Here is a 12,854-nt window from a genome sequence, read left to right as displayed (position 1 = left end):
AATGTATAGGGCCCATAAAAGTATTGCAAGTATTTTCCAATTTTGTAAACCCTCTAGGATTGGAAATGGGAAGTTTTCAGCTCCAAATGTTTTTCTTTCGATAAAAATGAAAAAAAGCAGATCATATGCACGGTTTTGTATAGCCCTACACCAGAAAAATTGCGATTGTGAGGCAAATGTAAACATGGTTTTATACAATTTCTTTGAGAATTAGGCCGACTGAGCAAATTGCCTTTGCTCATGGGGAGACCCCTAATCGCTCAAGTGCCTCACTGTGGCATTATCCCTATTCAAATTACCCCCATTCCACCGGAACCATGTCATTTGGGACAAACTGCTATGGGGAAATATATCAAATGATATCTGCAGGGCACTACCACAACACTCTAAAAAGAATCATTTCATGTGGATCTACACCAATTGAATGAAGGCGACAGGTGGAGTGCACTGTGACAAGCAGTGTGAGAGAATTCGATTAATCACCTTAAACCAGATTTGGCTGAGTTGTAATAGTTAATTATCTCAGCTATAGTTTTAGTAGAATACAATTTGCAATGTTGTAAAGAAAAAAAAACTAAATGAACCAAACATTTGTATATTTATCTGATTGTGTCAAACACAACACACCATTCGCACAAGGACCAAGCTCCACTTGCCAGAGGCTACACGGGGCAGTATTATACATAGTGCCCTAGGGCACAACAGGCGTGTGCACCTGCTTTTTGCACTCCGGTGCATAGTGCTGGCTCACATGTAACACCAGCGGAATCCTGAGAGGGCGTTTCCTAATTTGCATGAGGTGTGGTCCTATGCAACTGAGTGAATCACTTTGCATTTGTGCCCTCGCCATATAACCAACATGGGCACTGAGGCAAACATGCACTTAGGGGGCACACTGACAGTGTGACACAACCAATGGTGCACTGTCAGTGTCCTCCCTGATGACAGGCCTCTTGAGGGGTTAGAGGGTGTCCCATGGACCCCCTGACATTCACCTGCAGGAAGGTGCAGTCACTAACTGCACCTGCCTACAAAGGAATCTCTCTCCTCTTCAAAGTGCAGGTGGGTTGTCACCTTCATTGTGAAACACAGAGCAGCTTTGAAACAGCCGCCCAGTATTTCACTAAATGTGCTGCACCCATTACAACACAAGTTCATGGCTGCCCTGAAGGCAAGACATTCATCATAATAGGGTGCATTTTTCCTGTTTGAGCTAGGTGCACCTGTCTAAAGGGGCACAATGGCGCAAACAGGGAAAGTGCACCTTATTTGTAATAAGGGCCATGGGTTCTGTTCAGCCAATATGTAGCTGTTATCCCTATGCTGATAAACTGAAGTAACCTCCATTCAAAAAGGTGAACTCTTCCATGCTGCAGTGCTGCTTTGAGACGGCATCCTCGCTGGAATCCGACAGCAGGCAGCTTAAAAATAGGTGGTCTTCATTTTTGTTTTCTCTTAGGAGGGACTGAGGACTGGAATGACCTTAGTTGCCAGTATGTATTGCAGGGCATTCAATCCGCACATTAGAACATGGGAAAGGTGCCACCACCAGTTGGATGGAGGCTCTTTTTCCATTATTATGTTACATCCCTTAGCCAAAGTTAATTATCCCAATGTTTAAAATATGCGGATTATTGCCGTAGTAGTGTGAAGCTCACAGAGGGGCAGTGCCTCTGCATTGGCAGAGGAGCGTCATCCCACGGGCTCCGAGCAAGCAGGTGAAACATTAAATGGTGTTTTATCATTGTGTTATGTTTCATTTGCTGAGACTGAGTCAGTGAATTGCAGGGAGGGGCGTGCCGGGGCATGGGAGGGGGGAGTAGGAGTAAATTGTGCGCTTCTAGGTGCACATGTGTGTTTGGCCAGCCGTCTGAGGCCGGCCAAACACTCATGCATACTTAGGTTTCTCCACCCCGTGGTATTATGCAGCCGGGCTGGAGAAACTGCACAGACTCCCTGTCCTGAGCGGAGCATCTTTTCAGCATGCTCAGGCCAAACCTCGCGCTGCTCCCATATAATGAGAGAAGCGCAGGAATTGCACAGGAAGTCTCTCCCAGTGTCTGCTGGGAGCAGGAAGAGCACAGGAGGCAGAATGCCATCCGGAAGGCCGATGCAGCTTAACGTAAGCTCTTATTATACTTTTTAAAATTATTGTTAACACCAGCCCGCACTCACCTTCCGCGCTACCTCCACCCGCCCACCACCCTTTTGTTTGTGGTGACCCCCACAGAGATCACAACCATCATCTTGTCATTACTAATTGTAAGAGTGGAAGCACATGACTCCAAATTGTATTTGTTTTGAGATGCTTCTGTACGGTTGCAGTAAAGGTTTTCCAAAAGAACGTAAAGGGACTGAAATCCGACGTCATCTTTGAAGAAATTATTTTCAACTTTTCAGGAAGGCATAAAATATCAACAGTTCAAGTTGTGGATCGTCTTTAGTTGCTCTTTTGCAATAGTTCTTTAAGCGTAGGGTTGGCATTCTGGCATGCTTGTAGAAGAGGCGAAGGCCTGCGCTACAATGCATGGCAAGGCAGCATCTGTATTGGACCCCTTTGGTGGTACTCTACCCACTTGTTGTAGATAGTGGGATATTATTACAAAAGGCTGCAAAAGTGAGTGCAAATGTGTGTTTTTATTCGCTGAAAAATAGTATTAAAGTAGAGTTACTCAGAAGACCAAAGCATGCAAAAACTTCAAAAGTTTCAGCTCCAGGGACATTTCTTTTTACTAAAAAACGAACATTCACCTGGTTTTAGTTTGCCTGCCGGTCATTGCTGTAGGCCTCACATGTCAAAGATGACATCAGACATTACACCATCACTACTATCCCTGGTGACAACACAGATTACCTCACCATCAGTGCTATCAGTATGAATGGGCAGGGCAATGTAACCTTATTACAACAAAAACAAATGCATACAGCACAGCATCTCTAAGGAACATAATTTTAATATAAGCGAGTTCTACACTAAAGGTCAAGTAGTTATGAAATTAAAAATGATTGCTGCTATAAGAATGCAAAATATGCTTTAAGCATGCACCTAGACTGGAGGGAAGTGGTGCAGATTTAAAAACCAATTTTATCTTTGGGAATAGAGTGTGGGCCCACAAAAGGGTGCAGGTCAGAGCCTGACCAAAAATCTTACATTCAGTCCCACCTGTGCATCATGAATGCAGTATGCAGAGTCACCATTAGTGACTCTTTAGTGTGTGTATTCATATATGTTGGAACTGGCCCTTTTTGCAGGGTTATTTACAAATGTTTTGCCTGTCTCCTGTATTTTTTCTGACCTTTTGTTGTTGGCTTTAGGACTCTGAGCACTTTACCACTGCTAATTAGTGCTAAAGGGCATGCTCTCTCTTTTAACATGGTATGATTGGTCTACACCTATTTGGCATATTTAATTTACTTGTAAGTCCCTTGTACACTGGTATCACATATACTTGGGGCCTGTAAATTAAATGCTACTAGTGGCCCTGCAGCGCTGCTTGCACCACCCACAGACATAGCCTTTCAAACCTGGGTCTGGCCAGCCACTGTAGAGCTTGCGTGCACAGTTTACTGTCACATTAACTTGGCATTTATGTAGTAAAAGGGGAGTTTCAGGCTTGGCAAGTAACTTTAAAGGTTAGCCCTAGGCAGCCCTATGGGAAGGGTACAATGTAGGTAAACTGTGAAATAGCCCCCTTTATTGTGTGGCATGTCCTTGTCATGCCAAACACACAATTTCTTTTTTAGGACTACAGTGAGTGCTGCACCTCTTATAGGTTAGCATTGGAATTCCCCTTATATGTTTGTAAGTAGTAATTTCTGATCTGAAAGGAGAAGCGTTGCCATGTTTGGTATGTTTGAAATAGTTAAACAAAGTCCCGGGCACACGTTCAGAGGATAAATATAATGTTATGATTCTTCCTGAGGTAAAGTAAGCTGTGGTCGACACCAGTAAGTTCTTTATGTTGAATTTTTTTAATTCTTAGAATAAGTAGAAGAAAAACAACCAGCGGACACGTGTTTCGTCACCTGGGAATTATCTCATGACTTTTCTGGGCTGTATGGAAAAGATTTCTATACGTGGGATGTTGCTGAACCGGTGATAATTCCAACCCGGTCTAATCGGGTGTCGTGAGGACAGTAATGGTGAATTGAAAGTGGTGGGTGATGCGAAGGGGAGGACGGGTAAGTCACCAGGATCCAGTCAGAGTAAGCATGCGGAAAGTGAGACGGATCCATTACACATTCTCCTGCTACCAGGGACATAGGACTACACGTAAGACGGACACACCCGCCTACTTACTCTGACTGGATCCTGAAAAAAACAAAGGTTACAGGGACATTATAGTTAGGAAATAGAATCATAAAAACCTTAAAAATGTACTAGAAAACCAAAGGTAACAGTGGCATTATAGTTAGGTTAAGATTGTACTTGAGCAAAACCAGAGAAATGTAGCAGTTCTAGTTATGCTTATCTCAATAAACTATAACTTGTGCCGTAAGGTAACTATAACTCCCTGCCTGCAGCAAAAGTCGGCATTGTTTTCGCATGCAGGAAGCAGCAAAAAATGCTGCTCCCTGCTTGTGGGAGCAATTTTCGGTCTACTTCCTGCCCACTGCTCAGCATCAGGTAGGGAAACAGATGACAACTCCAATCCCAGCAGGCGGAAGCATTTTTCCTGCTCCTGCTGGGAGGGAACAAACTCACTTGGCAGGAGCTTTGAATTGCTCTGACCAAACAAGAGCAAATAGAGGTTTCCCTGCCCTTACTTGTGCTGGCAGGGAAACCGCTATGTCCCAGGGTGCACAGCTGGGCCTCATGGGACAGGGTCACCAGGACCAAGCATGGCCCAGAGAGGGGAGCTATGCATCAGATGGGGAAATACTGGCCCCCTCCCAGGAGCAATTGAATGAAACTCACCAGACATAGCAGGTTTGCTCAGAAACAGAGTGAAATTTATTTATTGGTACCAAAAGCATGCATCATTGCTAATTAGCAAGGCAGAAGTCATATCTGCCACCTTAGGGGCTCTCAGACCGCTTCTTCTCAGAGTGACAGAGTTCTAGGTGCTATATACCTAAAGTAATTCAATGTCAGCGAACCAGAATAAGGCACCAAGCCAAATATGGCTGACATGGATGTGCAATGTCTGCACCATGCAAAACAGCCAGATATGGGCAGACCAGAAAGGCAGGCTCTGCACTGTGTAACATTTGCATATAATGTAGTCAAGACAAGCAAGGTGACCTGTAAGGAGTACAGAATAGCTTGTTGAAGCTTGTCTAGTCAAGGTCCGATAGGAAGCCCTTTTGAGCTCCAGGCCTCATGTTAATGTGATCTATCTGAGCATGATATCTTTTGAAGTGCATACACATGAATTTATATGGATATTCATATCATCAATTATTAATTCATCGGTGGGGTAAACTTGATATCACAAAGTTTAACCAACACCTTCTGACTACTCGTCCTGGAAATAGTGTTACCTCAGTTACGGATTTGAATACAGTCGTGTCCTATTGGCTTACCAATGCTGTTTCTGCCCTCCTTCCTTCAACTCCGAAACACTCTAGGTTACATCGTCCCCGGCTCCCTGGTTTTCTCCTGACTTGAAGGCCTTACGAACTGAATGCAAGGCCCTAGAAAGGAAATGGAGGCACTCTTATTTGGACTCACAGAAGATTCTCTATAAAGAGGCCTTAAAGCGATATCATTCTCAATGCAGAAATGCGAAAGCCGTCTACACTGTGAACACTGTGACGCAAGCCCAGAATTGCCCTCGTACTCTCTTCTCTGTTGTTAAAAAACTGTCAGGAGTGGACACTGTGCTGACACCCCCAGCTTTGAACGAAGTTCAATGCAATTCCATTGCGGAATTTTTTATTGCCAAGGTTGAGCGCATATACGACTCTATGAGCGCTCCCTCGACTGTTAATGAACATCAGTCGGAACTGACAGAAGGGATGGAACAATCACTCTCAACGGCGAAGGTTACTAATTGGCAATTATTTGACGATGTTTCGTTCCTCACTTGTTTGAATAGTATAAGATCGGATTCTCCTCGTGATCCTGTACCTGTTAAAATCTTAAAGTTACTGGATCCTGAACCCCGACGGGTCCTTATGAGACTCTTAAATGCATCCCTAACAGAGTCCCTTATGCCTCAGGATTGGAAGCATGCAATGGTTGTTCCTCTCCCAAAAAAGGCTGGAGTCGATACGTCCAACCTTGCAAATTTTCGCCCCGTATCCTTGCTACCTGTTCTCTCAAAAGTGTTGGAAAGACACGTTAACACTCAGCTGAACCATCTTGTGGAAAGTTCGGGATCCTTACACTCCTCCCAGTCGGGCTTTCGCGCGCACTATTCCACCGAGACGACCCTACTGGGGGTGACGGAGAGTTTGCGGCAGGGTATCGATCGCGGGGAAACTTCAGCACTCACCCTTTTGGATTTGAGCGTGGCGTTCGATACCGTGTCCCACTCCATTCTTCTGAGTTCTCTCCGGTCCCTGGGAGTGGACGGTCCTGCGCTAGCCTGGATTGCCTCCTTTTTAAGTGAGCGCACTTTCCAGGTCTTTTCTACAAAAGCCACATCTGACATCTGTTCATCGGCGTATGGTGTCCCGCAGGGGTCCATACTCAGCCCCCTATTGTTCAACATTTATGTTAGACCCCTCGCTACCATCGCGGAGGATGCTGGGCTAACTATTTTTTCATACGCCGATGATACCCAAGTGGTTTTTTTCCTTTCCAGCAGTGAGAGTAACAGTGTGTCGACCCTGAAGTCCGGACTGTCCCGTATGGCTGAGTGGATGCAGAGGCATCTGCTCAAGCTAAACGGTGACAAAACCAAATTCGTTATTCTGGGGAAGCATAAAGATCTTTGGGGCCCACAACACTGGCCCAGTGATATGGGACCCCTTCCCCAGCCAACATCTGTGGTTCGAAACCTCGGCTTCCTTATAGATGATAAACTCTCCATGAGGCAGCAGGCCACAAAGGTGGCCGCCATCTGCTTTGCCACCTTGCGTTGGCTCCAGAAAATTCTATGGATGCTGCCCCATGCCACCAGGAGAACCGTAGTCCAGGCGTTAGTAACCTCTCGCCTGGACTATGGAAATGTCCTCTATCTTGGTGCAGATGTAGCAACCATCAATAAGCTTCAGGTTGTACAAAACTCGTCGGCCAGAATTCTTCTTAACATCCCGAAGAAATCATCGGCCTCTCAGGCTCTCCGAGATTTACACTGGCTTAGGATCTCTAGCCGTATAAAATTTAAAGCCCTGTGCTATCTTTTTAAAATCAAACAGGGCACGGCTCCAAAATACTTACAGAGTATTGTTCAACCTTACATACTTAGTCGCACATTAAGATCTACCGCAAATTGCAACTTTGTTGTTCCAAGATTCAAACTTGCAAGGATGGGGGGGTCGAGCCTTTTACCATCTTGGCCCCAAATATTGGAACGCGCTTCCAATTGCTCTGAAATCTGAAACCAACCTTTTTAGTTTCCGTAAAAAACTGAAAACTATGCTTTTTCAATAAAATATGAGTTGCTGCTATTGTCCTATGGTGCCGCTGCATGTCCTTTTCTTCTTCAGTCTTTCCCTTGCGCCGGGAAACCCACTGTGGGTAGCTGTTGCGCATTACAAATTCAATAAAAATAAAAAATAAAAATATATATATATTTTACAACAATCCCCCCTTTTGGATAGACCTATCCAACATTAGTGTAAAACCAAAATATATATATATGTATATATGAAGGATACATTAGTTACATATCTTTGGATGGCATTACATAGTGGTTGCATACAATGCATGTATTGTCACATTGATACATCTTGATGAGATCAATATTATATCAGCAGGCTGTTGTGATACCAGCAGTACGTGTCCAACAAATATTTTTCTCTGTGCAATGCATAGTGCTACAGTGTCACTTCAGTCACTCAGATCCTGGGCACTTTCAGCAAGTGTCAGTAATTTAAAGACACGCAGTGAGTGGTCATCTGCTTCTCCTCCTGATCCTCAGTCATCTTGTTCAAGGGCAGTGTCACGGACCTGCCCTGCGTTGTCCTCTTCAGTCTATTTTTCTGCAGGTGCAGACCATCATGTGTACTTCGCTCAGCAGCATCAGTAGATAAAGATGTTGTGTCACTCTGAGACTTTATGATGGGCCCTCATGGATCGTGGAAATGGTCTGGTCTGCCTTCTTCTTGACTGCTGTGTTATTCAGGTCCTCTGGTGACAGATGGTCATCACTTTCTGGTACCGTCCTCTCAGGCGTTGGGGCGCTCCCTTGCATCTTCTCCCCTCAATCCATTAATGGCGTTGGTTGACCGTCTGTGGTCCAGTCCACCTAGAACTAAAAGAAACGGCTTTTATTTTTCTCGCAATTACCATGTATCCATAATCACTTTAGAAGTCTTTGGCACATTGCAGGCAGTTCATAAGTCAGAGCATCAGGCCATTTAAGGCCTGTTCCATCAGTTGCTTTTTCTAATAATCTATTTTTTATTTTTATTTTTATTTTGGAGTTCATTTACTCCTCCTGGCCTCAAGTAGAAGGGTGGTATGGGGTATGCATGTTATACTTTATTCCCAAAAACAACCTCTTCAGCATAAATGTAGTCACTAAGTGATCTCCTTTTATCGCTATTTATGCCCTGGTGGGTCCTAACCGTGGAGAGATGGCTTTACTGAAGTGCTGCGCCCCAGTTGCTGCATTATTCTTCCCTGTTACACCTCCATTCATTTTGAAAACATATCCACCCACACCAGCAAATATTTAAATACATTCACTGGGAAGCAACATGCATCTGCACATTCATCCTCCCTTGTTCAATATCAGAAAGTCCCTGCTCCTGTCTTTTAAGGGAAAGGAACATACTGCGTGGGCACACAGGCATCTCATCCCGGTAGGCCCATACTCTCTTCATTATTCAGCTCACATCCATCATCAATCCTCCCTCTATGTTCATCTGTTGTTGGAGACCATTGTGCTTCCTTTACATTAGCTTACAACAATTGTCTGTCAATAATCTGTATTTTTGGAATGCTTTGCTCATTAGTCCCATGTGCACTGGCTGTAACATGCTTCCATTTAATGCTGTGTCACCTTTGGCTAACTTATATTTAGCTCCTATGCAGGCTTCACAATTTTATTACCGCTATTGTGGTGTATAATAGTATTGCTGTAAATAAGATCCTTACTAAAGGACCATTTTTAATAAGGCGCCCTGTTTCGTCTATCAATCAGTGATACTTGCACAGCTGGCCACAAATAAGAACTGCAAAGCATAATGTGAGTCAGTGTAAATGTTAACAGTATTACCCTTGACTAGTATTCATGCTTTTGTTACAGCATACAGCTCATCTTATTGGGTAGATGTTTCAAGTGGCAGAGCTGCACTTCAGTTATTGCTATGGCATGCCCTGCTCTGTAATCATTGTCTATCAGTCTGTTGGATGAACCATAAGTGTACCACTCATGGTCTGTCTTTACTAATAGTGTCTAATCTTGGCGTGGTGCCATTTTCTACAATCTCAACACCAACTTACTTAGGGGTCTTATCTGTTTCTAAGAGAATGGATCTCATCAGAATAACCTATTGCAGGTAATACTTTTGACAAATTAACAGGTGGGCATCTTATTATTGTATTGTAATTGCATTTATATATTGCTTACTACCTCTGACGAGGCGTCAAATCGCTTTTTCGGCGAGTAGCACGCTACTCCGGTACCCATAGAGGATTAGTGTTTAATTAGTATAGTGAAACATGCAAGTACATTTTAAGTGGTGGATAGGTTAGTCAGTTATTTGGATTTGTAATGATAGCAGAAGGATAGAGGAGGACAAATGTTTGTATTTATATAGCGCTTGTTGACGCACGCTATTCAGGAAGCCTACAAAGGATTAGTGGTGAATTAATATGGTGAAATATGAAGTCATTTCAGTGGTGGATATTAGTCAGTTACTTGGAGTGAGAAGGATAGCTGAGGGATAAAGGGGAAGAAAGATTTGCATTCATATAGCACTTGTTACCACTGATGGGTGTTGAATCGCTTTTCTGGTGAGTAGCACGCCACTCCGGAACACATAAAGGATTACTGTTGAAAATTAGTATAGTAAAAAAATATTAAGTAATTTGAGTAGTGGATATGTTATTCAGTTATTTGGGTTGTATATTAGTATAGTTTAATATGGAATTTGAGAAGTGAACATGTTAGTCTGTTAATTTCGATTGAAAAGGACAGTGGAGGGATAAAAGAGTGAAAGATTTTTTTTTTTTTTTTTTTATGTCTTAGCAATAGGAGGAGGCTTTTGGATTAGTAAAAAGGAGTTTTGGAGGGGAGTACTCAGAGGAAAGAGTTTAGAAAGGTTTGTTTTAGGGGATCGGTATAGTAAAAGAGGTGTCAGATGATACAAGGAGGGGTAGAGTAGGAGAGAGTCTAGAAAGGGTTATTTTGACAATCATAGTAGTGGTATGGGGTTGGGGATAAATAAGAGACTGGATGTAGAGGATATATTGATAGATGTATAGAATGAGAGATAGGGTAGTGCGTTGGAAGGAGTAGTAGAAGAAGTTTGAGATGAGTCCGAAGGTTGGGCTAGAAGAAATATTGAGCGAAGTATAGGCTGAGAAATAGGGTAGTGCATTGGAAATGCTAAATTAGAAGAAAGTGATAAATATGTAGATCCATAATTACATTGAAAGTATATGTGTTGCAAGAGTTACAAATGTGGTGGTGTGCAGTGTGTGTGTTGTGCGTTAGTGTTATTATGGTAGAAGGGAGAGGAGGGTGTTTGTTGGATAACTGATGGAAGGTCTGTTAGGTGTAATTACAGCAGGGAGAGTGTGTCTGAATGGGATGTAGTTATGCATTGTGTTGTTTGGTGTTGTGTTAGTGATGAGTGTATTGGTTAGTGGTATAGGATAGAGTTGTGTACTGTTTGTAGGTGATGGTGGATATGTGTGGTAGTTGGGATAGTAAGGTGTATAGATGTGGTTTGGTTGGGTTTGTAGTGCAGGCTGGTATATTAATCTGTGCATAGTGTTGTGCGTGGTGTACATTTGATGTGAGTGTGTTGCTCTGTTTGTGGATGTGTATGGTGTGGGCTGGGTATTGCTAAATGAGAAAAAGGGCAGCATTTCTGGCCCTAGTCCCAACCAGTCATGAACAGGCTCAAACAGGAAACTGCCCTTGTCCTCTCCGCCCTTAGCCTCGACGCTCGGGCTGAGAAGCCCTACGCCTGGCCTTTTTTATAGCCCTAGTTATCAGCCAATTGGAACCCTAGCCCTAACACTATCCAATCACAACACTAGCCCTACAATCTAGGAACCAATAGGAGACCAGGACCTTACAGCCAATCTTAGCCCTAGCCCAAGCACCCAATCAGTTTGAAAACCCTGATCTCTACATCCAATAAAGGCCCTAGCCCTACCAGTAGTCCCAAAACAAGTCCATGCAACCAATGGCACAGGTAGCCCTAGTCCCTACTTCCAATAGAAAGCCTAACCCTACTCTAAGTCCCACACCTAATCCAGCAACCAATCACACCAGAAGCCCTAATCGTTACTTCCAATTAAAGGTCTAACCCTAGCCCTAGTCCCACCCTACTCCCAACAACCAATAACATAGGAAGCCCTAGTCCCTACTTCCAATAGAAATCCTAACCCTAGCCCTAGTCCCAACCCTACAATGATTGAATCACAGACCCAGAAACTAATCAGAACACTCAAATACCCAACCAATGAGGACATTAACCCTAATCCACTAGAAACCCCAGATACAACCACCAATCGGTGTAGACCTGTACCAACCACTAGCAGACCATATAAGGTCCCAGCGACCTCAGACAAGGTTTGCTGGCCAAGGAGTTGGAAGCTGCTTCTCCTGTTCAGAATCTCCTAGGAGACAGACAGGTTCAATCCACACTTTGGACTTCAGCAGGTAAGGGCCTCACTAACTTGAAATCTAACAATACTGTCTGAATAAAACTTTACTCCCCCCTGCTGGCCAAAAAACGAAGTGGCAGTTTTTAAACAAATTTTTCTCTAGAGAAGGGGTCCCAGAATTTCTGAATCAGAAAATGGAATTCAATTTGTGTGTGATAATGTGATGTCATTCCTGTAATTCAAGTTGTGTGTGATTACGTGGTTTCGTGCCAAGAGACCACAGAAGGCAAATATCTGATGAGTTCCTTGTACTATCCTCAACCTTGGGATGATATAAGGAACTATTCAAATGAACAGAGTTTTATCTGAATCTATCCAGTGGGCTAAGTTGAATGCTTGCACCATTAACATGTCAGGAAGGGAGATTTAAAGTTTGGTGAACCTGCGCTGACAGAGAGCATGGCAATGCGGTACTTGTTAAGGGGTGTCATTGGTGGAAGACGTGAAGAGTGGTCAGGGAGCTTCAGTGATACGAGTCTGGCTGAACAGAATGAGGAAAAGAACAGTAACCAGCCTACATTACACAGGAGCAGATATCCGCGAAAGTGACGTTCAGGTTCCGGTACTGTTTCTTAATTCTCCCAGGGTGTCTTTACACCATTCTGCAGTTTTGCTAGTATGTTTTGAATTTATCAGAAATAAGACTTTTAAAAATATATATATATATTAAAATGAAAATATGTTATGGTCATCTCATTTACGGTATCCTTGCTTGGGATAGTAATGGTGAGGATGTTGTATGTTAATGGAACTTGAGTTCAAAATATAAAGACGATTGAGCATGTTGGAATGGCTGTTAGGTGGCTCACACTTGCTGCCGCAATAATCTTACTGTAGACTTCATTTGAACTGTTGTTCTTGAAATACCACATATGTAAATTCATAAATCAAC

At 43.3% G+C, this 12,854-nt stretch overlaps 1 protein-coding gene across 3 annotated transcripts in view; it reads left to right on the top strand.

Moving 5' to 3' along the window:
* SLIT2 (slit guidance ligand 2) overlaps positions 1–12,854 on the top strand; it is a 650,203-nt gene that overhangs the window by 348,926 nt on the left and 288,423 nt on the right. The gene's annotated exons all lie outside the window — the stretch shown is intronic.

Source organism: Lissotriton vulgaris, chromosome 3_2 (genome assembly GCF_964263255.1).
Source record: "Lissotriton vulgaris chromosome 3_2, aLisVul1.2, whole genome shotgun sequence".
Classification (NCBI taxonomy): Eukaryota; Metazoa; Chordata; class Amphibia; order Caudata; family Salamandridae; genus Lissotriton; species Lissotriton vulgaris.
This window is presented reverse-complemented; position numbering and strand designations above follow the sequence as displayed.